Source organism: Bufo gargarizans, chromosome 6 (assembly GCF_014858855.1).
Source record: "Bufo gargarizans isolate SCDJY-AF-19 chromosome 6, ASM1485885v1, whole genome shotgun sequence".
Classification (NCBI taxonomy): domain Eukaryota; kingdom Metazoa; phylum Chordata; class Amphibia; order Anura; family Bufonidae; genus Bufo; species Bufo gargarizans.
Genome location: NC_058085.1, coordinates 305446028 through 305470161, shown reverse-complemented (window position 1 = coordinate 305470161; position 24134 = coordinate 305446028). Strand labels below are relative to the sequence as shown.

The window sequence follows — 24134 nt, the reverse complement described above, 5'->3', positions numbered from 1 at the left end:
TAAAACACTGAACTGTTTGATCCAAAGAACTTGTTGTTGCCTCTAAACTGCATCCGCTAATCCTGTCTACCAGAGCAAAACCCCACACTATATAGGAGTGTTATCTCTCTGTGCCGACTGCTACAGAAGGAGAACATTTTGTACTTAATGTTCAATGGCATAGTACTGCAGAAATGAATAAGCCAAACATTCAAAAAAATGTTTTCTGTGAATATTGAGTGTAAAAAAAAGCTAATTAAGCCTCTCTGACAGAAGTGTCCCTTTAAAAACATTTGACCCTTGACTAACGAGTAAAACCATGTTTAGAATAAGTATGTGGAACTTTCTTGAAGCTCTTGGGCCACTTTTTTATGAAACCAAAAATTTTCCAACTGCTTCCTACAACATCTATATGGCAGTGCCACACATTAGTTCTATTTCAAAAGTTTTATGAATTAGACTTTGCATAAAGTTATGAGGCCAAAGTGTAAGTTCTGTGTCAAATACTTTGGCATAATGAAAGCTATTTCCTGTGGCATATTTTTTAAAAATCTGAGAAGGAAGACTAAATTGCCACTTTATAAAAATCCACAATTGTCGTACTGTGATAGATGGGCTAAATTGCAAGTTGACTTCAATAAACATTTTTCTACCACAGGAAATTTCAGTCCTTGTAATATTGACTGTAATGACTGTACTCCAAAGGCTTTTTAGAAAATTATTGACAGATAAACATTTGACATTATTTTTTTGACACCGGCAATGTGTTTTCACAGTTGCCTAAAAAATGTAATTAGACCAGACCTGTGTTTGCACCTACATTTATGTTCGCTGCAGATATTTTCTTTGACTAGAAAGTGATCCTTGTTGGACAGTTTTAAATTTGCATGTACTCTTTAAAGGGGTCTACAACAAGACTGGCCTAATACAAAAAGCAACATTTTAGAAACGGAAGCTTTTTAAAGGTTACAATTTGGAGGCTGAAAAAATAAGTTTCAGTTACCTTAAGGGTCCATTCAGACGTCCGTAGAATGGATCCGGATCCGTTCGGCAATTATGCGGAAGGGGGACGCACCCATTCATTTTCAATGGGGCCGGAAAAGATGCAGACAGCACACTTTGTGCTGTCTGCATCCACATTTCGGGTCCGCGGCTCAGGAAAAAAATAGAACATGTCCTATTCTTGTCCACAGCTGCGGACAAGAATAGGAATCCTCTAAAAGTGCCGGCGATGTGAGGCGTCGGTGTTTTGCAGTCCGCAATATGCGGACCGCAAAACACTACGGACGTCTGAATGGACCCTGAAGGAGTTATACCATAATTGATGTAAAAACTGAATATCAGACATCCCATAGGACATAACAATCTCTTTCTAACAAAGCTAGAACCAGCCCTGTACTTCACATTGAAAAAGAGATCTTCTCACTCATTGGTGCAACTTTTCTGCTAGGTTCTCTTCAGATGGGGACTCACAGGGCATGTCCTTTCTGCTGTAGCTCTTTCCCTGTAACTATGTATTTTATTTTAACATATGTCTATAATAAAAATTAACTTTTTAGGCTCCAGTCACACGTCCGCAATTTTGCGAAACGGGTGCGGACCCATTCATTCTCTATGGGGACGGCATTGATGCAGAAAGCACACAGTGTGCTGTCCGCATCCACATTTCCGAACCACATTTCCGTTATCACAGGCCTCTTAACTAGTGATGTCAGCATAGAAGGCTATAAAAGGGTCCGTCTCACACTCCCCAAGCACTCACTGCCCATTTCCCTGAAGACGCCAGAGTTACTGGCGAAACATTTTGGGGGGCAAAATTTGAGGCATTTTAAACAAGAGTGATGTTTTCTAAGGGCCATCCTAGTAATCAGGGACAGATCATAAGAGAGAGTAGCTGGAACTAGCGCGCGGTCACCAGCCTCCTCGGGTCTATTACTATTGTATTAGCACTGTGCAAATAACAGTGCTTTATAATCTAACAGGCAGGGTAAAAGGAAAACACACAACTGATAGATTTGGCTAAATTGAGATAGGTTTTTGAGTTAAGTTTTATTATAGACATATGATAAAATCAGGCAATTATTAGTCTAAATGACTATTTGTAAATAAATATGTAAAGTGCCTTAACATATGCCTAGTGTCTTCTAACCTGTAGGAACATTTCCCTGTAACTTGACACTGCTATTCACACGTCAGTGTTTTGGTCGGTGATTTCCATCATGATTTTGAGCCAAAACCAGGTGCGGCTCTAAACACAGAACAGGAGAAGATCTTTTCCTTCTACCTTATGTCTGTGGAGGCTCCAATCCTGGTTTTGACTCAATCATTGATGGAAATCACTGACCAAAACACTGACGTGTGAATAAGGCCTCATGTACACGGACGTTTTTTTTGGCGGTCCGCAAAAACGGTTTTCGTTGTTCTGTGATCCGTGTCCGTTTTTTCTTCCGTGGGTCTTCCTTGATTTTTGAAGGATCCACAGACATGAAAAATGGAAAAAAAAATCTAAGTCAAGTTTGCCTTTGAAATGATAGGAAAAAACGGACACGGATCACGGACGCGGATGACAATCTTGTGTGCATCCGTGATTTTTCACGGACCCATTAACTTGAATGGGTCCGTGAACCGTTGGCCGTGAAAAAAATAGGACAGGTCATATTTTTTTCACGGACTGGAAACACGGATCACGGACTCGGATGCCAAACGGTGCATTTTCCGATTTTTCCACGGACCCATTGAAAGTCAAAAAAACTGAAGACGGAACAACGGCCACGGATGCACACAACGGTCGTTTGCATGAGGCCTAAGGCATCAGAAGATAAGGCTGGTGACAGTTGAAGATTTAAACTGAGCGTGTGCAAACTCCTTAGTGAGGGGGACAAGAAATGAACTAAAGAACAAACAGCAGGTGGCGCTATACAGATACATTTTATTGAAGTGGCTATACTAATTTTTTAATTACAGGCAATTACAAAAGTATTCGGATCCAGGTGCTGGTTTTAAAAATGTAGTATATGCTTTGTGGTACAACCCCTTTAAAGAGACTTTGTCAGCAGTTTTGACCAACTGCTGACAGCACTAGATAGGGACTGAAGAGAGAAAAATAAGCACATCTTTTATAGAGCTTTAATTATCATGAGCAGTTTGAATATGAACCTATGTTCTGCCAGATTCTACTTCTGCAAGTGCCGAGGAGGGATAGCTTCACTGAGAAGTATTCTCTGCATAGAGCTGTTTCAGAGTCCCTCACCTCTACTCTGAGTGACAGCTGTAGCATCCAACCAGGAGACCACTACAACTGTCACTCAGGGCAGAAAGGAGGGGAAGCTCAAAGCAGAGAGCATTTCATAGTGAAGTACTGCCTCTTGGGTACTTTCAGGAGCAGAATCTGTCATGTTCACACTGCTCTTTATTAGTGTTGAGCGAAGTGAAGCATTCAAAGTGGAATTCGGTCTGAAGTTTAGGAAAGTTTTGATTCTAAATAAATCCGAATTTTCTCACACTTCGTGGTAACTAATCAGTTTTCCTAAAATGGCGACAGCAGGTGTTAGAAAGCAAAATTAAGTTAAGAGGAGACAAGTCCGGGAATGCAAGATCACCTATAATGCCACGCAGCCAGCCAATCCGCAGGGAGAGTGCAGGGACAGTGCAGAGAGACTGCAGGGAAAGTGCAGGGACAGTGCAGAGAGACTGCAGGGAGACTGCAGGGAGAGTGAATGGAGACTTATTCTGAGTCAGTTTTATTTACTTATTCCTACAAATTTCTTGGCCAACTAATGCAAAGTTGCTGAATAAAATGTTTCTAAACTTTGCTCATCTCTACTGCTGATAATAAAACTCCACAAAATGTACATTTGTACTGATCTCTCGAGACCCTATCCAGTGCTGTCAGCAGTTTAGCTGCTGACAGATTCCCTTTAAACCCATCACCACCACAGCTCTCATATGCTAAGTGTCCTTAACTATGTATAGCATGTAGGCCAAAAACACAATCTGCTTGGTGCCTGCAGGTCAGTAATCTGGGATCATAATACAACGTCTCAGACACATTCCTTGCATATAGATCTATGCCCAGGAGATTGTTGGATACTTTCAAACCCTGGAAAGACTATATTTTCTTACACAGCCAGGGGCATAGCTATAGGGTGTGCAAGAACAGCAGAAGTAGTACCCAGATACCTGAAGGAGCCTAATGACCCAGCTGCCAACATATTCCTTCCTGTGCTAATACCTGGGAGAAGAGAATACATTTAATGATTATTAAAGAGATATACCGTCTTAGACATTTTATTAGACAGAATATTCACCTCTGTGGGCCGAACCTATTTCCATAATGGGGAGTGACCTGACCCTTGTCCTCCATGATGTCCTACATTCCAGTAGGAGTGAATGGAGAAAGCTGCACAAGCACAGCCGTCTCTCCACCAACATCAGCCACATCACCTTTCGAAGTGGGGGTCGCGGGACCCCTCTTTTGAAAATAGGTCTGGCTTCCAGAGCTGCACTTTACTGCATATCCTTTGGATAATCATTAATAGCTAATTAGTAATTAATGAATATGTTTCCCCTCAAGTCTTCTTATCAGCTATAATTTTTATTGCTAGAACTTTTCTTAACTGTGACACTCCTGTTTCTACAACGGAATTGACAATGGAATTGATATCTGAATTTTGATAACATAGTTATTAATATAAATAGAATCGTTATACCTGACAGGAACGGGCACGTTTTATTATTTGAGCACAGTGACATAGCCATCTGTCGAAGTACATAATACAATATTTATTACGCAATCATAAAATCCATTATTTAAGAAATGATTGGCAACCTAAGAAGAAAATGGTCATTTTTAACTGTATGTGGAACTAAGAATTGAAAATAAATAAATAAATATAATACATTATATATATATATCTCCTAAAATGCATTAGATGCTGAGATATTGGGATATTTTTGTGCTGGCCTTGTACATAAGCAGACTATGAGCTTAGCTATATTAACCAAGGTCTTGCCGGATCGATAGTCTTTAGAGGTCCATATTTTCGCTTGTTCTATGTGGATTCTTTAAGTCTATATACGTAAGCCCTCGGTAGTTTTCGTGGAGAGTTTAGTTTTGTTACTTTATACCAGGTTCCTCTTTGTGTGTTAATACTAAGGATGAATAGCACCTAGTAAGTAGTTTGGGTCGACTTAATTGCGCTTTCTACATTATGTACAGTGATTGAATTACATGCTTTTCTATGTTAATAAAGAGCCTGAAGAAATTCATCAGGGTGGTAATAGCTGGCTAATTTTCCATTATATGAGATTAAAAGCAATTACTACCTTCTTTGCCTCGTGTTTTGCTAAATCAAGACGACCCGTTCTACATCAGGTCCATTATTGTTTTCACTGGACGAAAACGATAGAAGAACACATAACATTTACCGAGTAATTATCCCATTGGTGTTGTGATCTTCATAGTGGCTTTCAGAGGTAATGTTTGATATTTTTAATGGATGGAGGTAATTTTGCTTGAATGAAGGGAATCGGCTTTTGTTGTTATTTATAACTAGCCTTGTCCGTTTTAAAATGATAGTGTCCTCAAAAATACAGCCAGGGAAGTGCAGGCAATATATACATTTTCATTGTATCCCTTAAAGTCTATGAACACATTCGGGGACAATTTTTTTTTAAATTATTATTATGACAGCATTCTACTCATTTTGGGCTAAACGATATGTTTGGAATAGTTTTTTATTAAAACGTTTCAGAAGTTTTTGTCCTACAGGGTTAAATTTCAGTGTTTTTGCAGACGGTCCCATCAGATGATGGCTCAGGTATAGCTCTTATCTCTGATCTCCTGACCTCACGAACACTCATTATAGAGAAATTATCAAATTGATAAGCATATGGCTCAAATGTGTTTTTTTAAGGTCAAGAGATCAGATATAAGTGCTCTGCGTGAGCCATTATAGGAAACAGTCCCCACGGTGCTTCATGTAGAGCACTTAGCTGAAAGTGAAATTCTGAAAATAGACTGAAATTTAACCCCTGCAACCCAATAACTGATTAACATGTTTCATAAAGGTCATGTGCAAAAAGGATTTTAGGCCAAAATAAGTAAAATGCAATAAATTTTAAAAAATGCCCTGAAGGTGTCCATAGCCTTTAAAACACTAGAGCAGGGGTCAGCAAACTCTAGCTGTTATGAAACTACAGTTCCCAGCATCCATACTTGCTTAGGTGTTCTTGAAACTCCCATAGAAGTGAATGGAGCATGTTGGGAGTTGAAGTTTCATAAGTTGTAGTAGTTGAAGTACTAATCTGAGCTTATCTCTGAAATAAACTGGCCAAGCGTAAATGTGTGGCTTGAGTCATTTTTTCATTGCATTATACACTGCTCGTTTCCAGGCGTTACAGCCACCGCTGCTGCGCAGATGGCTGGTGAAGGAGCTGCTGCGTATGCGTGCTAGCGCGGACTCCTATGATCCTGGGCACCAGAGAGGCTGGAGATTTTTCCTATAGTGTGCAAACACGACCACCGCTGATGGATTGCAGGGTGGTCATAACCATGGAAACGAGCAGTATATAATGTGATGGAAAAAAATGAATCCAGCAAAGGAAACAATACGGATAATCACAATACCTTAGTAAGTGCCCTGTATTAACTTTCTCTACATGATAAATGCCTTTTGATGAAGTGAAACAACCCCTTTAAATTTTATTAAGGTCTTTAGTTTCTCACAGAAAAAAAATGATATGCAATATTGCAACATGGTAGCAAAACCCCTGAAATTCTGCAATTCTTACCGCAACCACTAGGTGGCCACTCATGGACCAATACATCATTTACATCTCCTGGCAGACTCTTGATAGATCATGTTTCAATGCTGGTCCTCTAGTTCCACACATCTTGCAAGCCAAGAGGAAAGGTAAGGAAGAACACGTGTCATTTTAGCTGCATACAGCCAACACTAGAGGGAGCCAATATGCATATGGTTTAAAGCAGCTAATATTGAACTCAGTAAGAGCTATATATATATATATATATATATATATATATGTGTACTGCGCTCCTCCTCGTGGAGGCTGCACTTAGCTGCTGTCAGTTCAGTTCTGAGCCCAAAAAGACAGATTGACTAGAATTGTTGAAATCCAACAGCCTAGTTGTATGGCAGATGTCAAGGGAAAGTCAGAACACGTCCCATACACATCTGATAGTCATTACACTTTAATTTGTAGGGTCACCTTTAAGGAGAGAAGATCTCTATTTTTCTTAAACTCATTTCACTATTATATGTATATAAACATTTGTCTTCTAAAGTCATGAATTCCCAGTCGCTGGTTCATGTCGATGGGTATGAACCGTTTTAGGAAAGATTTTTGTTCCTAATCCCAACCGTACGGTCCCATGGCATTACTGATGGAACTATGTGTTATCTAGCAGAGGATGAAGCCTAGCTGCAGCATGATAATGAACATTGCATTGATGGGATGAGCCAAATCTGCACCGTCTAATGAAATCACGTCTGCTATTAGAATATACTTGATACAGGTAAGTTGAGGATGCCGGCTAAGTCAATGAATGCGCTGAATCCCTAATAGCAGAACAGCAACATAAAAGGAAGCGCGCCCTCAAATCCTACCGTCCGCCTGTCGACGAATACTTGATATTCCTAAGGAATTGTCTTATTTATGTTTAAGTTCTCTTAATATGGATGAATAGTTTTAGAGAAGTTTCATAAAGGTTAATTTGTTCTAACATCTTAAACCAGTAATACCCAAGAGAGTAATCTTTGATATCACTGCATCAGCTTCAAAGTCAGGTTTTGATATAAATATTAATTAGTGATCCCATTATGCAAGAATGTGAAACTTCAACTTCATTTTTAAAGGCTTCTCTAGACAGAAAAGGCATCTTCTTCCTATTGTCTGATCAAAATAGACAAATCTTCTGGATTATTGGACATAATAATTAAAAGTTAAACTCAGTCATATGGGAACAGGACCAGTAGATAGTCTGAATTTCAGGATTACAGAATAGAATGTTAAAAGGGCATCTGTCGGCAGATTTGTACCTATGACTCTGGTTGACCTGCTACATGTGCGCTTGGCAGCTGAAGACATCTGTGTTGGTCCCATGTTCATACGTGGCCGCATTGCTGAGAAAAGTTAAGTTTTAGTATGTACAAATGAGCCTTTAGGAGCAATGGGGCGTTGTCGTTACACCTAGTGGCTGTACTTTTTTCTGCAACTGCTGCACCCTCTACACATTAATTGATGGGCCAGCATGATCAAGTTTATACTGCCTGGCCCTGTCAATCAAAGTGGAGCGGGTGCAACAGTTGCAGAGAGAGCAGAGCCTCTAGGTGTAATGGCAACGCCCCCATTGCTACTAGAGGCTCATTTGCATATATTAAACATCATTTTTCTCAGCAATGCAGCCACATATGACCCTGGGACCAACACAGATGTCTTCAGCTGCCAAGTGCACGTGGAACAGGTCAGTCAGTTTCATAGGTAGAAATCTGCCGACAGATGCCTTTTAAACGTCATGACCATCCAGTATAACCCTATTCTCTACCCCGCATCCTATTTTTCTAAAACAATGCTTAAAGGGGGTTATCGAAGACTACAAAATGTACCGCATATGCTCGGGCCCCTCACAGTGATTCTACTTACCTGGCTTTCCGCTCCCTGCGCCGCTCCTGGTCCCTGCACCGCTGCTGCTGATTCTCCCCGTGCACCGATGAAAACATCAGGTGTCGGGGGGAATCAGCCAATGGCAGAAGGGATAGGGATGTGCCTTGCTAGCGTAACTTGCACTGGGAGCAGGGAGCCAGGTTGAGGGGCCCGGCCATATGCAGTACATTTCTTATTCTTGGATAACCCCTTTAACAAAGTTACCTTAGCCCACCACTGATGGCACATTTCTAAGATCTCTGAGCAAAGTGAAGGGCCTGATTGCCAGGCATTATACAGAACAGTAGACATTTCATGTATGCAGCAACAAGCAAAAGGCTTTACCGCCACCTTTAAAAAGATTGTCTATTTTACAAAATCTATTTTCATATACCGTACTAAAGGAGCTCTTAAGTAGAACAAGGAGGTGTCCTGTTTAGGACCCCCAGTTCCTGCTCTTTAGGAACTGTCCTATCCCGTGTTATACAGACAGTCCACTAATTTCAGTGACAACTGTGTAGTACTTTTTTTTTTTCTCTTTCGTGAAATTTCCCCTATACTACGCTGTAGAAATTTTTTCGAATTTTATGTTGGGTTTTTTCTCCTAGCTCTTCCTTTTAAGCTAAAACAATACAAGAAATAGTTTCTCTCATAACTTTGAAGATTATCAAACATAAACCAGCTTTGACTTGCATAAAGCAGTGTGACAGACAAGGAAGGTGAGAGAGACAAGCTTCAGACAGGGAGTGAAGACTGCAGGCAGACCGGCAGGATGTGTTCAGCCGCTTGTGAAAATTACTTGGTTTTGATCACATGCAAGAAAAATGTAATTTATAAACTATCACACACAGAGTTGCTTCTAAGAATTGGTCTTGAAAATCATAAAAAAAAGTTCTGCCCTCAAACACTAACAATGACCTCACAGTGGCACCTAGTGTATTCCCCATTAACAGTACCAGAGTTTTTCCATAAGTAATGCAAGAAAATACAATATTTTAGTAAAATACAGATGCAAAGTTTAATGCTCATTTCTGTGCCATTTATAATACTGCTGTCGCCAAGCCCCTGTTGAAACTTGTGCATCTGCCCTCCATACAGCTATGGCATGTTGAAGGGGTTGTCCCATCTGGGTAAGATACAGCATGATAAGTGCAGGCTTTACCTTTGGGGCTTCCCAAAATAGTTGAGCGCCCTTACTTGGCTATTTTTACCAAAAGAGAAAGAAAAAAAGATTGTGAACCCCCTTCAGCGTGAAACCGAGAGGGCTGTGAGGGCGCCAATGAGACGATAAATGATTTAAAAAGGCAGCGCATGGTAATTTATCAGTGGAGACTAGGAAACGCACAAGAAGAGGCAAGTTGTATCAAATAAAATAGTTAACTAGATGCATAAAAATAAGAATAAAAATATGGGTAAAACACTTACTTCACCAGGGAGGGAGGTATATGATAAGTTCAATACACCTATACCTTCTCCCCCCCCCGCCGAGGTCACTTGTCAGATATTAATAGGGCTTCCGTGTCCCCAAAGAATTTTACTAGGGCTCCAAGGGTAGGTAGAAGTCTTTATTCAAAATAGAGAACTTGACGCGTTTTGGGGCGTCCAAGAAGCTGACTTGGGACTACTAATCTATTTGATGGAGAACCTGCCCAATTTATCAAAAATAATATTTGATTAACTACAAAGGCTTAAGATTCCTGCCGACCTAACCAATTGGAAAACTGGGATAAAGGGACTTGGTCTCCATTGCCACTGGATGTCTCTGAACTTACTACCAAAGGTCATCACCTCAGGAAAGACATACAAGATTTCTTACATCATGAGTTAGACTGGTATTTTCTTGAATTATATCTTCATTTTAATATGATCCCGAGGGGTCTACGGCTACTGGTAAAATCCACTTTCTCTAACGATATTGATTTCCCATTTGACTGGTAAAAGAGTATGGATGATTGTTCGAAATACATGATTTTATTCCTGATCGCAAAACACCAGTCACTATGTAGAACATTATGTAGAACAATGATGTCCTGGGTACAGTTCCGGGTGAGAAATAATAATTTGCTAGTCACAAATATCATTTCTCCGGATAGATTTGCCCTTGGAAAATATGAATATAATGTAGTAAGAAAAAAATGTACAAAATTGTTAAGAGATATTTCAGATTTTGCCAATGGCCATGTTCGTGCATGGGAAAGGAAACATACATCACAGTCTGATTCTGCCTTATCCCACCCACATACCTTTCCCAACACCATGAGAGGGCCCTCATATCCATCTTCATATACCAATAATTCAATTATAATTTGGACTAGGACCTTTTATAACAGTAGATTCAATTGTCATAATCAGCCCCAAATACCACCCAAAGGTTCTAATCTCCCTTCCGCTCCATAATTGCCTCTATTAAACCCTCGCGAGTTGATAAGGCTGGCCCTAGTTATCCCACCCACCTGAGTCACATGTTATATTGACTGAACCCCCTTCCCTAACCTTCCTAACTTTTCCAATATCACCTAAGCTAAATGGCTCTATTAGGTCTATAGTAGGGATGAGCGAACTCGAACTGTATAGTTCGGGTTCGTACCGAATTTTGGGGTGTCCGTGACACGGACCCGAACCCGGACATTTTCGTAAAAGTCCGGGTTCGGGTTCGGTGTTCGTCGCTTTCTTGGCGCTTTTGTGACGCTTTCTTGGCGCTTTTTGAAAGGCTGCAAAGCAGCCAATCAACAAGCGTCATACTACTTGCCCCAAGAGGCCATCACAGCCATGCCTACTATTGGCATGGCTGTGATTGGCCAGAGCACCATGTGACCCAGCCTCTATTTAAGCTGGAGTCACATAGCGCCGCCCGTCACTCTGCTCTGATTAGCGTAGGGAGAGGTTGCGGCTGCGACAGTAGGGCGAGATTAGGCAGATTAACTCCTCCAAAGGACTTGATTAACTGATCGATCTGCAGCTGTGGATCATTGAGCTGCTGATCCTCAATTGCTCACTGTTTTTAGGCTGCACAGACCGTTTGTCAGTCTCATTTTTCTGGGGTGATCGGCGGCCATTTTGTGTCTTGTGGTGCGCCAGCACAAGCTGCGACCAAGTGCATTTAACCCTCAATGGTGTGGTTGTTTTTTGGCTAAAGCCTACATCAGGGTGAAGCTGTCACACCAAGTGCATTTAACCAGCAATAGTCTGTTCATTTTTTGGCCATATACAAAATCAGGGGCAAGCTGCGCCTGTCACCAAGTGCATTTAACCCTCAATGGTGTGGTTGTTTTTTGGCTAAAGCCTACATCAGGGTGAAGCTGTCACACCAAGTGCATTTAACCAGCAATAGTCTGTTCATTTTTTGGCCATATACAAAATCAGGGGCAAGCTGCGCCTGTCACCAAGTGCATTTAACCCTCAATGGTGTGGTTGTTATTTGGCTAAAGCCTACATCAGGGTGAAGCTGTCACACCAAGTGCATTTAACCAGCAATAGTCTGTTCATTTTTTGGCCATATACAAAATCAGGGGCAAGCTGCGCCTGTCACCAAGTGCATTTAACCCTCAATGGTGTGGTTGTTATTTGGCTAAAGCCTACATCAGGGTGAAGCTGTCACACCAAGTGCATTTAACCAGCAATAGTCTGTTCATTTTTTGGCCATATCCCAGTCTAATTCTGTCACTAAATCCATACCGGTCACCCAGCGCCTAAATACTAGGCCTCAAATTTATATCCAGCTAAATCTGTCCCTAGTGCTGTAGCTGGGCGAGTTATTTAGTGTCCGTTCAAGCACATTTCTTGTTCTGGGTTGAAATACAATTCTCAATTTAGCAATTTCATAATTTAGTGGTTCCTGCTATATCAGAGCTCTTTGAAATCTATCCCAAAAAGGGTATATAATATTGAAGGTGCACATAGGGTCATTCAGAGTAACTTCACACACACCCGCTACTGTGTATTTCCAAGTCTAATTCTGTCACTAAATCCATACCGGTGACCCAGCGCCTAAATACTAGGCCTCAAATTTAATTCCCTCTAAATCTCTCGTTACCCACCGCTGTACTGTTGTTGCTGGGCAAGATATTTAGTGTCCGTCAAAGCACATTTTTTGTTCTGGGTTGAAGTACAATTCCCAATTTAGCAATTTCATAATTTAGTGGTTTCTGCTATATCAGAGCTATTTGAAATCTATCCCAAAAAGGGTATATAATATTGAAGGTGCACATAGGGTCATTCAGAATAACTTCACACACACCCGCTACTGTGTATTTCCAAGTCTAATTCTGTCACTAAACCCATACCTGTCACCCAGCGCCTAAATACTAGGCCTCAAATTTAAATCCCTCTAAATCTCTCGTTACCGTTGTCCTGTTGTAGCTGGGAAAGTTATTTAGTGCCCGTCAAAGCACATTTTTTGTTCTGGGTTGAAGTACAATTCCCAATTTAGCAATTTCATAATTTAGTGGTTCCTGCTATATCAGAGCTATTTGAAATCTATCCCAAAAAGGGTATATAATATTGAAGGTGCACATAGGGTCATTCAGAATAACTTCACACACACCCGCTACTGTGTATTTCCAAGTCTAATTCTGTCACTAAATCCATACCGGTGACCCAGCGCCTAAATACTAGGCCTCAAATTTAATTCCCTCTAAATCTCTCGTTACCCACCGCTGTACTGTTGTTGCTGGGCAAGATATTTAGTGTCCGTCAAAGCACATTTTTTGTTCTGGGTTGAAGTACAATTCCCAATTTAGCAATTTCATAATTTAGTGGTTTCTGCTATATCAGAGCTATTTGAAATCTATCCCTAAAAGGGTATATAATATTGAAGGTGCACATAGGGTCATTCAGAATAACTTCACACACACCCGCTACTGTGTATTTCCAAGTCTAATTCTGTCACTAAATCCATACCGGTGACCCAGCGCCTAAATACTAGGCCTCAAATTTAATTCCCTCTAAATCTCTCGTTACCCACCGGTGTACTGTTGTTGCTGGGCAAGATATTTAGTGTCCGTCAAAGCACATTTTTTGTTCTGGGTTGAAGTACAATTCCCAATTTAGCAATTTCATAATTTAGTGGTTTCTGCTATATCAGAGCTATTTGAAATCTATCCCTAAAAGGGTATATAATATTGAAGGTGCACATAGGGTCATTCAGAATAACTTCACACACACGCTTCTGTGCATTTCCAAGTCTAATTCTGTCACTAAATCCATACCGGTGACCCAGCGCCTAAATACTAGGCCTCAAATTTAAATCCCTCTAAATCTCTCGTTACCCACCACTGTACTGTTGTTGCTGGGCAAGATATTTAGTGTCCGTCAAAGCACATTTTTTGTTCTGGGTTGAAGTACAATTCCCAATTTAGCAATTTCATAATTTAGTGGTTTCTGCTATATCAGAGCTATTTGAAATCTATCCCTAAAAGGGTATATAATATTGAAGGTGCACATAGGGTCATTCAGAATAACTTCACACACACGCTTCTGTGCATTTCCAAGTCTAATTCTGTCACTAAATCCATACCGGTGACCCAGCGCCTAAATACTAGGCCTCAAATTTAAATCCCTCTAAATCTCTCGTTACCCACCACTGTACTGTTGTTGCTGGGCAAGATATTTAGTGTCCGTCAAAGCACATTTTTTGTTCTGGGTTGAAGTACAATTCCCAATTTAGCAATTTCATAATTTAGTGGTTTCTGCTATATCAGAGCTATTTGAAATCTATCCCTAAAAGGGTATATAATATTGAAGGTGCACATAGGGTCATTCAGAATAACTTCACACACACGCTTCTGTGCATTTCCAAGTCTAATTCTGTCACTAAATCCATACCGGTGACCCAGCGCCTAAATACTAGGCCTCAAATTTAAATCCCTCTAAATCTCTCGTTACCCACCGCTGTACTGTTGTTGCTGGGCAAGATATTTAGTGTCCGTCAAAGCACATTTTTTGTTCTGGGTTGAAGTACAATTCCCAATTTAGCAATTTCATAATTTAGTGGTTTCTGCTATATCAGAGCTATTTGAAATCTATCCCTAAAAGGGTATATAATATTGAAGGTGCACATAGGGTCATTCAGAATAACTTCACACACACGCTTCTGTGCATTTCCAAGTCTAATTCTGTCACTAAATCCATACCGGTGACCCAGCGCCTAAATACTAGGCCTCAAATTTAATTCCCTCTAAATCTCTCGTTACCCACCGCTGTACTGTTGTTGCTGGGCAAGATATTTAGTGTCCGTCAAAGCACATTTTTTGTTCTGGGTTGAAGTACAATTCCCAATTTAGCAATTTCATAATTTAGTGGTTTCTGCTATATCAGAGCTATTTGAAATCTATCCCTAAAAGGGTATATAATATTGAAGGTGCACATAGGGTCATTCAGAATAACTTCACACACACCCGCTACTGTGTATTTCCAAGTCTAATTCTGTCACTAAATCCATACCGGTGACCCAGCGCCTAAATACTAGGCCTCAAATTTAATTCCCTCTAAATCTCTCGTTACCCACCGGTGTACTGTTGTTGCTGGGCAAGATATTTAGTGTCCGTCAAAGCACATTTTTTGTTCTGGGTTGAAGTACAATTCCCAATTTAGCAATTTCATAATTTAGTGGTTTCTGCTATATCAGAGCTATTTGAAATCTATCCCTAAAAGGGTATATAATATTGAAGGTGCACATAGGGTCATTCAGAATAACTTCACACACACGCTTCTGTGCATTTCCAAGTCTAATTCTGTCACTAAATCCATACCGGTGACCCAGCGCCTAAATACTAGGCCTCAAATTTAAATCCCTCTAAATCTCTCGTTACCCACCGCTGTACTGTTGTTGCTGGGCAAGATATTTAGTGTCCGTCAAAGCACATTTTTTGTTCTGGGTTGAAGTACAATTCCCAATTTAGCAATTTCATAATTTAGTGGTTTCTGCTATATCAGAGCTATTTGAAATCTATCCCTAAAAGGGTATATAATATTGAAGGTGCACATAGGGTCATTCAGAATAACTTCACACACACGCTTCTGTGCATTTCCAAGTCTAATTCTGTCACTAAATCCATACCGGTGACCCAGCGCCTAAATACTAGGCCTCAAATTTAAATCCCTCTAAATCTCTCGTTACCCACCGCTGTACTGTTGTTGCTGGGCAAGATATTTAGTGTCCGTCAAAGCACATTTTTTGTTCTGGGTTGAAGTACAATTCCCAATTTAGCAATTTCATAATTTAGTGGTTTCTGCTATATCAGAGCTATTTGAAATCTATCCCTAAAAGGGTATATAATATTGAAGGTGCACATAGGGTCATTCAGAATAACTTCACACACACGCTTCTGTGCATTTCCAAGTCTAATTCTGTCACTAAATCCATACCGGTGACCCAGCGCCTAAATACTAGGCCTCAAATTTAAATCCCTCTAAATCTCTCGTTACCCACCGCTGTACTGTTGTTGCTGGGCAAGATATTTAGTGTCCGTCAAAGCACATTTTTTGTTCTGGGTTGAAGTACAATTCCCAATTTAGCAATTTCATAATTTAGTGGTTTCTGCTATATCAGAGCTATTTGAAATCTATCCCTAAAAGGGTATATAATATTGAAGGTGCACATAGGGTCATTCAGAATAACTTCACACACACGCTTCTGTGCATTTCCAAGTCTAATTCTGTCACTAAATCCATACCGGTGACCCAGCGCCTAAATACTAGGCCTCAAATTTAAATCCCTCTAAATCTCTCGTTACCCACCGCTGTACTGTTGTTGCTGGGCAAGATATTTAGTGTCCGTCAAAGCACATTTTTTGTTCTGGGTTGAAGTACAATTCCCAATTTAGCAATTTCATAATTTAGTGGTTTCTGCTATATCAGAGCTATTTGAAATCTATCCCTAAAAGGGTATATAATATTGAAGGTGCACATAGGGTCATTCAGAATAACTTCACACACACGCTTCTGTGCATTTCCAAGTCTAATTCTGTCACTAAATCCATACCGGTCACCCAGCGCCTAAATACTAGGCCTCAAATTTATATCCCGCTGATTTTGAATACAATACATTGGGCCAAATAATATATTTGTTGTTGTGGTGAACCATAACAATGAGAAAAACATCTAGTAAGGGACGCGGACGTGGACATGGTCGTGGTGGTGTTAGTGGACCCTCTGGTGCTGGGAGAGGACGTGGCCGTTCTGCCACATCCACACGTCCTAGTGTACCAACTACCTCAGGTCCCAGTAGCCGCCAGAATTTACAGCGATATATGGTGGGGCCCAATGCCGTTCTAAGGATGGTAAGGCCTGAGCAGGTACAGGCATTAGTCAATTGGGTGGCCGACAGTGGATCCAGCACGTTCACATTATCTCCCACCCAGTCTTCTGCAGAAAGCGCACAGATGGCGCCTGAAAACCAACCCCATCAGTCTGTCACATCACCCCCATGCATACCAGGGAAACTGTCTCAGCCTCAAGTTATGCAGCAGTCTCTTATGCTGTTTGAAGACTCCGCTGGCAGGGTTTCCCAAGGGCATCCACCTAGCCCTTCCCCAGCGGTGAAAGACATAGAATGCACTGACGCACAACCACTTATGTTTCCTGATGATGAGGACATGGGAATACCACCTCAGCATGTCTCTGATGATGACGAAACACAGGTGCCAACTGCTGCGTCTTTCTGCAGTGTGCAGACTGAACAGGAGGTCAGGGATCAAGACTGGGTGGAAGACGATGCAGGGGACGATGAGGTCCTAGACCCCACATGGAATGAAGGTCGTGCCACTGACTTTCACAGTTCGGAGGAAGAGGCAGTGGTGAGACCGAGCCAACAGCGTAGCAAAAGAGGGAGCAGTGGGCAAAAGCAGAACACCCGCCGCCAAGAGACTCCGCCTGCTACTGACCGCCGCCATCTGGGACCGAGCACCCCAAAGGCAGCTTCAAGGAGTTCCCTGGCATGGCACTTCTTCAAACAATGTGCTGACGACAAGACCCGAGTGGTTTGCACGCTGTGCCATCAGAGCCTGAAGCGAGGCATTAACGTTCTGAACCTGAGCACAACCTGCATGACCAGGCACCTGCATGCAAAGCATGAACTGCAGTGGAGTAAACACCTTAAAACCAAGGAAGTCACTCAGGCTCCCCCTGCTACCTCTTCTGCTGCTGCCGCCTCGGCCTATTCTGCTGCTGCCGCCTCGGCCTCTTCCTCCGCCTCTGGAGGAACGTTGGCACCTGCCGCCCAGCAAACAGGGGATGTACCACCAACACCACCACCACCACCTCCGTCACCAAGCGTCTCAACCATGTCACACGCCAGCGTTCAGCTCTCCATCTCACAAACATTTGATAGAAAGCGTAAATTCCCACCTAGCCACCCTCGATCCCTGGCCCTGAATGCCAGCATTTCTAAACTACTGGCCTATGAAATGCTGTCATTTAGGCTGGTGGACACAGACAGCTTCAAACAGCTCATGTCGCTTGCTGTCCCACAGTATGTTGTTCCCAGCCGGCACTACTTCTCCAAGAGAGCCGTGCCTTCCCTGCACAACCAAGTATCCGATAAAATCAAGTGTGCACTGCGCAACGCCATCTGTAGCAAGGTCCACCTAACCACAGATACGTGGACCAGTAAGCACGGCCAGGGACGCTATATCTCCCTAACTGCACACTGGGTAAATGTAGTGGCAGCTGGGCCCCAGGCGGAGAGCTGTTTGGCGCACGTCCTGCCGCCGCCAAGGATCGCAGGGCAACATTCTTTGCCTCCTGTTGCCACCTCCTCCTTCTCGGCTTCCTCCTCCTCTTCTTCCACCTGCTCATCCAGTCAGCCACACACCTTCACCACCAACTTCAGCACAGCCCGGGGTAAACGTCAGCAGGCCATTCTGAAACTCATATGTTTGGGGGACAGGCCCCACACCGCACAGGAGTTGTGGCGGGGTATTGAACAACAGACCGACGAGTGGTTGCTGCCGGTGAGCCTCAAGCCCGGCCTGGTGGTGTGTGATAATGGGCGAAATCTCGTTGCAGCTCTGGGACTAGCCAATTTGACGCACATCCCTTGCTTGGCGCATGTGCTGAATTTGGTGGTGCAGAAGTTCATTCACAACTACCCCGACATGTCAGAGCTGCTGCATAAAGTGCGGGCCGTCTGTTCGCGCTTCCGGCGTTCACATCCTGCCGCTGCTCGCCTGTCTGCGCTACAGCGTAACTTCGGCCTTCCCGCTCACCGCCTCATATGCGACGTGCCCACCAGGTGGAACTCCACCTTGCACATGCTGGACAGACTGTGCGAGCAGCAGCAGGCCATAGTGGAGTTTCAGCTGCAGCACGCACGGGTCAGTCGCACTACAGAACAGCACCACTTCACCACCAATGACTGGGCCTCCATGCGAGACCTGTGTGCCCTGTTGCGCTGTTTCGAGTACTCCACCAACATGGCCAGTGGCGATGACACCGTTATCAGCGTTACAATACCACTTCTATGTCTCCTTGAGAAAACACTTAGGGCGATGATGGAACAGGAGGTGGCCCAGGAGGAGGAGGAGGAGGATGAGGAAGAGGGGTCATTTTTAGCACTTTCAGGCCAGTCTCTTCGAAGTGACTCAGAGGGAGGTTTTTTGCAACAGCAGAGGCCAGGTACAAATGTGGCCAGCCAGGGCCCACTACTGGAGGACGAGGAGGACGAGGATGAGGAGGAGGTGGAGGAGGATGAGGATGAAGCATGGTCACAGCGGGGTGGCACCCAACGCAGCTCGGGTCCATCACTGGTGCGTGGCTGGGGGGAAAGGCAGGACGATGACGATACGCCTCCCACAGAGGACAGCTTGTCCTTACCCCTGGGCAGCCTGGCACACATGAGCGACTACATGCTGCAGTGCCTGCGCAACGACAGCAGAGTTGCCCACATTTTAACCTGTGCGGACTACTGGGTTGCCACCCTGCTGGATCCACGCTACAAAGACAATGTGCCCACCTTACTTCCTGCACTGGAGCGTGATAGGAAGATGCGCGAGTACAAGCGCACGTTGGTAGACGCGCTACTGAGAGCATTCCCAAATGTCACAGGGGAACAAGTGGAAGCCCAAGGCCAAGGCAGAGGAGGAGCAAGAGGTCGCCAAGGCAGCTGTGTCACGGCCAGCTCCTCTGAGGGCAGGGTTAGCATGGCAGAGATGTGGAAAACTTTTGTCAACACGCCACAGCTAACTGCACCACCACCTGATACGCAACGTGTTAGCAGGAGGCAACATTTCACTAACATGGTGGAACAGTACGTGTGCACACCCCTCCACGTACTGACTGATGGTTCGGCCCCATTCAACTTCTGGGTCTCTAAATTGTCCACGTGGCCAGAGCTAGCCTTTTATGCCTTGGAGGTGCTGGCCTGCCCGGCAGCCAGCGTTTTGTCTGAACGTGTATTCAGCACGGCAGGGGGCGTCATTACAGACAAACGCAGCCGCCTGTCTACAGCCAATGTGGACAAGCTGACGTTCATAAAAATGAACCAGGCATGGATCCCACAGGACCTGTCCGTCCCTTGTCCAGATTAGACATTAACTACCTCCCCATAACCATATATTATTGGACTCCAGGGCACTTCCTCATTCAATCCTATTTTTATTTTCATTTTACCATTATATTGCGATGCTACCCAAAGTTGAATGAACCTCTCCTCTGCCTGTGTGCTAGGCCTAAATATATGCCAATGGACTGTTGCAGTGGTGGCTGACATGAAGCCTGATTCTCTGCTATGACATGCAGACTAATTCTCTGCTGACATGAAGCCAGATTGTCTGTTACGGGACCTCTCTCCTCTGCCTGGGTGCTGGGCCTAAATTTATGACCATGGACTGTTGCAGTGGTGGCTGACGTGAAGCCTGATTCTCTGCTATGACATGCAGACTGATTCTCTGCTGACATGAAGCCAGATCGTCTGTTACGGGACCTCTCTGCTCTGCCTGTGTGCTAGGCCTAAATATATGCCAATGGACTGTTGCAGTGGTGGGTGACGTGAAGCCTCATTCTCTGCTATGACATGCAGACTAATTCTCTGCTGACATGAAGCCAGATTCTCTGTTACGGGACCTCTCTCCTCTGCCTGTGTGTGTGCTGGGCCTAAATATATGCCAATGGACTGTTGCAGTGGTGGCTGACGTGAAGCCTCATTCTCTGCTATGACATGCAGACTAATTCTCTGCTGACATGAAGACAGATTCTCTGTTACGGGACCTCTCTCCTCTGCCTGGGTGCCGGGGCCTAAATATCTGAGAATGGACTGTTCCAGTGGTGGGTGACGGGAAGCCAGATTCTCTGCTATGGAACCTCTCTCCAATTGATTTTGGTTAATTTTTATTTATTTAATTTTTATTTTAATTCATTTCCCTATCCACATTTGTTTGCAGGGGATTTACCTACATGTTGCTGCCTTTTGCAGCCCTCTAGCTCTTTCCTGGGCTGTTTTACAGCCTTTTTAGTGCCGAAAAGTTCGGGTCCCCATTGACTTCAATGGGGTTCGGGTTCGGGACGAAGTTCGGATCGGGTTCGGATCCCGAACCCGAACATTTCCGGGATGTTCGGCCGAACTTCTCGAACCCGAACATCCAGGTGTTCGCTCAACTCTAGTCTATAGCTAATTGCCTAGATTGTATTAATTCATTCCATCTTTCTCTTGTGTCGGCAAACCAATTATCTATCACATCTATATCCACCTCCATTCCTCTGCCTGCAGTTCCTAGTAGAGGACAAATAGAGGTTCTGATTAGTTCCACCACACCTCTTGATACAATTTTATCTTCAGGGGACAGGAAAGATCATATTTCCACAGCCCTCTCATTGCCGCCTACTATCACAGAATACACAAATCCCGTCCAAAATTCTGCTACCTGTTCGTCCCCAGGAGAAAATTGCTATCTTTTGCAGTCCGCTCTCCACACCAAACCAAATGAAAAGGAAAAAAAGACAAAACATAGAAGACGAGGATGCAGAGGAGGCAAAAAGCGATCATGCACACAAAAAAGCACAACCTTGTCAGGTCTAATTCACAATAGCTCACCAAACACTCTGAGATCTAAAGGTATTTTTAACTTGTCTAAGTACATACTTCAAAGAGAAGAAATAGAGGTCCTTGGTAAGGACCTCTCCTTCTGTCCTACCAGTGGCCCGGACCTTTTCGAACTAGTTGTGGACCTAAACCAGTTCATTCAGAAAATGAACATACAACGACACTATACTACCAAAAAACATTGATTCCCCTAGCCCTTTACCCCAATGGTGGGAGACCACCTAGCTATAGATGATATCGACATTGAGACTCTAGTTGAGGAATTAACAATCGCACCGATCCACTCCTCTCTTAAAACTAAATCTGCTTTCTATCTAGTGGAAAGCAGGGGTCCACATTTAGAGACCTTCTATAATTTAGTCCTCAACTATCTTAAGGAAGCATTTTCTAAAGAAAATGATGAACAAATCCCACTCTCTACTCATAACCTTTCTTGAAGCCAACACAAGGCTATTTTCAGTCTGGCTAAAAATAGAGATATAGTCATAAAAAACACGGATAAGGGGGAGGGGTAGTCATTATGGACTCTAGGTATTACAATAAAGAAGCCCTAAACATCCTTTCTGATGTGAACTATTATTTAAAACTACAGCTAAACCCTACAGATAAATATAAGAAAAAGCTAACTGCTCTTGTTCAGTCTGGATATGCACAGCAAATATTAAGCAAACAAGAGAGAAATTTTCTCCTGATTGAACACCCTTCTACACCCTATTTCTATTTTCTTCCAAAAATTCATAAGACTCCCAATAATCCACCAGGCAGGCCGATCATATTAGGCATATTACCTCAATCCTTTCAGCCTACGTAGATAATCTCTTACACAAATACGTTATTAGCCTAACCACCTACCTTAGGGATAAAAGTCATCTCATCAAATTGTTGCAGGACTTCCATTGGTCCAGTGACATGTTTTGGGTCACCCTTGACGTGTCAGCCTTATACAGCAATATTATTCATGAACTAGGCATTGGTGCAGGAGATACAGTCATGTGAAAAAATTAGGACACCCTTTGAAAGCATGTGGTTTTTTGTAACATTTTTAATAAAAGGTTATTTCATCTCCGTTTCAACAATACAGAGAGATTAAAGTAATCCAACTAAACAAAGAAAACTGAAGAAAAGTCTTTTCAAGATCTTCTGTAAATGTCATTCTACAAAAATGCCTATTCTAACTGAGGAAAAAGATAGGACACCCTCACATGTATTCCCTCTTAAATTGGCTCAGATCTCACACAGGTATATCACACCAGGTGCACATAATTAGTAGATCGTTACTCTGCATGTTGAATGAGGCTTGCCCTATTTAAACCTCAGACATTTAGTTTGGTGTGCTCCTGACTGTTGAAGTGAGAGTGAGCACCATGGTGAGAGCAAAAGAGCTGTCAGAGGACTTCAGAAAAAAGATTGTAGCAGCCTATGAGTCTGGGAAGGGATTTAAAAAGATCTCAAAAGATTTTGAAATCAGCCATTCCACTGTCCGGAAGATAGTCTACAAGTGGAGGGCTTTCAAAACAACTGCCAACATGCCCAGGACTGGTCGCCCCAGCAAGTTCACCCCAAGAGCAGACCGCAAGATGCTAAAAGAGGTCTCCAAAAACCCTAAAGTGTCATCTCGAGAACTACAGCAGGCTCTGGCTACTGTTGATGTAGAAGTACATGCCTCTACAATCAGAAAGAGACTGTACAAGTTTAACTTGCATGGGAGGTGTGCAAGGAGGAAACCTTTGCTTTCCAAGAGAAACATCGAGGCCAGACTGACATTTGCCAGAGATAAAGTTGACAAAGACCAGGACTTCTGGAATAATGTTCTTTGGACAGATGAGTCCAAAATTGAATTATTTGGACACAACAGCAGAGGACATGTTTGGCGTAAACCAAACACAGCATTCCAAGAAAAGAACCTCATACCAACTGTGAAGCATGGAGGTGGAAGTGTCATGGTTTGGGGCTGCTTTGCTGCAGCAGGACCTGGTCAGCTCACCATCATAGAATCCACGATGAATTCTACTGTGTATCAGAAGGTGCTTGAAGAACATGTGAGACCATCAGTTAGAAAATTAAAGCTGAAGCGGAACTGGACCATGCAACATGACAATGACCCAAAACATACTAGTAAATCAACCAAAGATTGGCTGAAAAAGAAGAAATGGAGAGTCCTGGAATGGCCAAGTCAAAGTCCAGATTTGAATCCCATTGAGATGCTGTGGGGTGACTTGAAAAGGGCTGTACGTGCAAGAAACCCCTCAAACATCTCACAGCTGAAAAAGTTCTGCATTGAGGAGTGGGGTAAAATTTCCTCAGACCGATGTCGAAGACTGGTAGATGGCTACAAGAACCGTCTCACTGCAGTTATTTCAGCCAAAGGAGGTAACACTCGCTATTAGGGGCAAGGGTGTCCTATCTTTTTCCTCAGTTAGAATAGGCATTTTTGTAGAATGACATTTACAGAAGA

General features: G+C 42.9%; 1 protein-coding gene across 3 annotated transcripts in view; it reads left to right on the top strand.

The window, feature by feature from the left end:
- PRKG1 (protein kinase cGMP-dependent 1) overlaps positions 1-24134 on the top strand; it is a 1133286-nt gene that overhangs the window by 738818 nt on the left and 370334 nt on the right. The gene's annotated exons all lie outside the window — the stretch shown is intronic.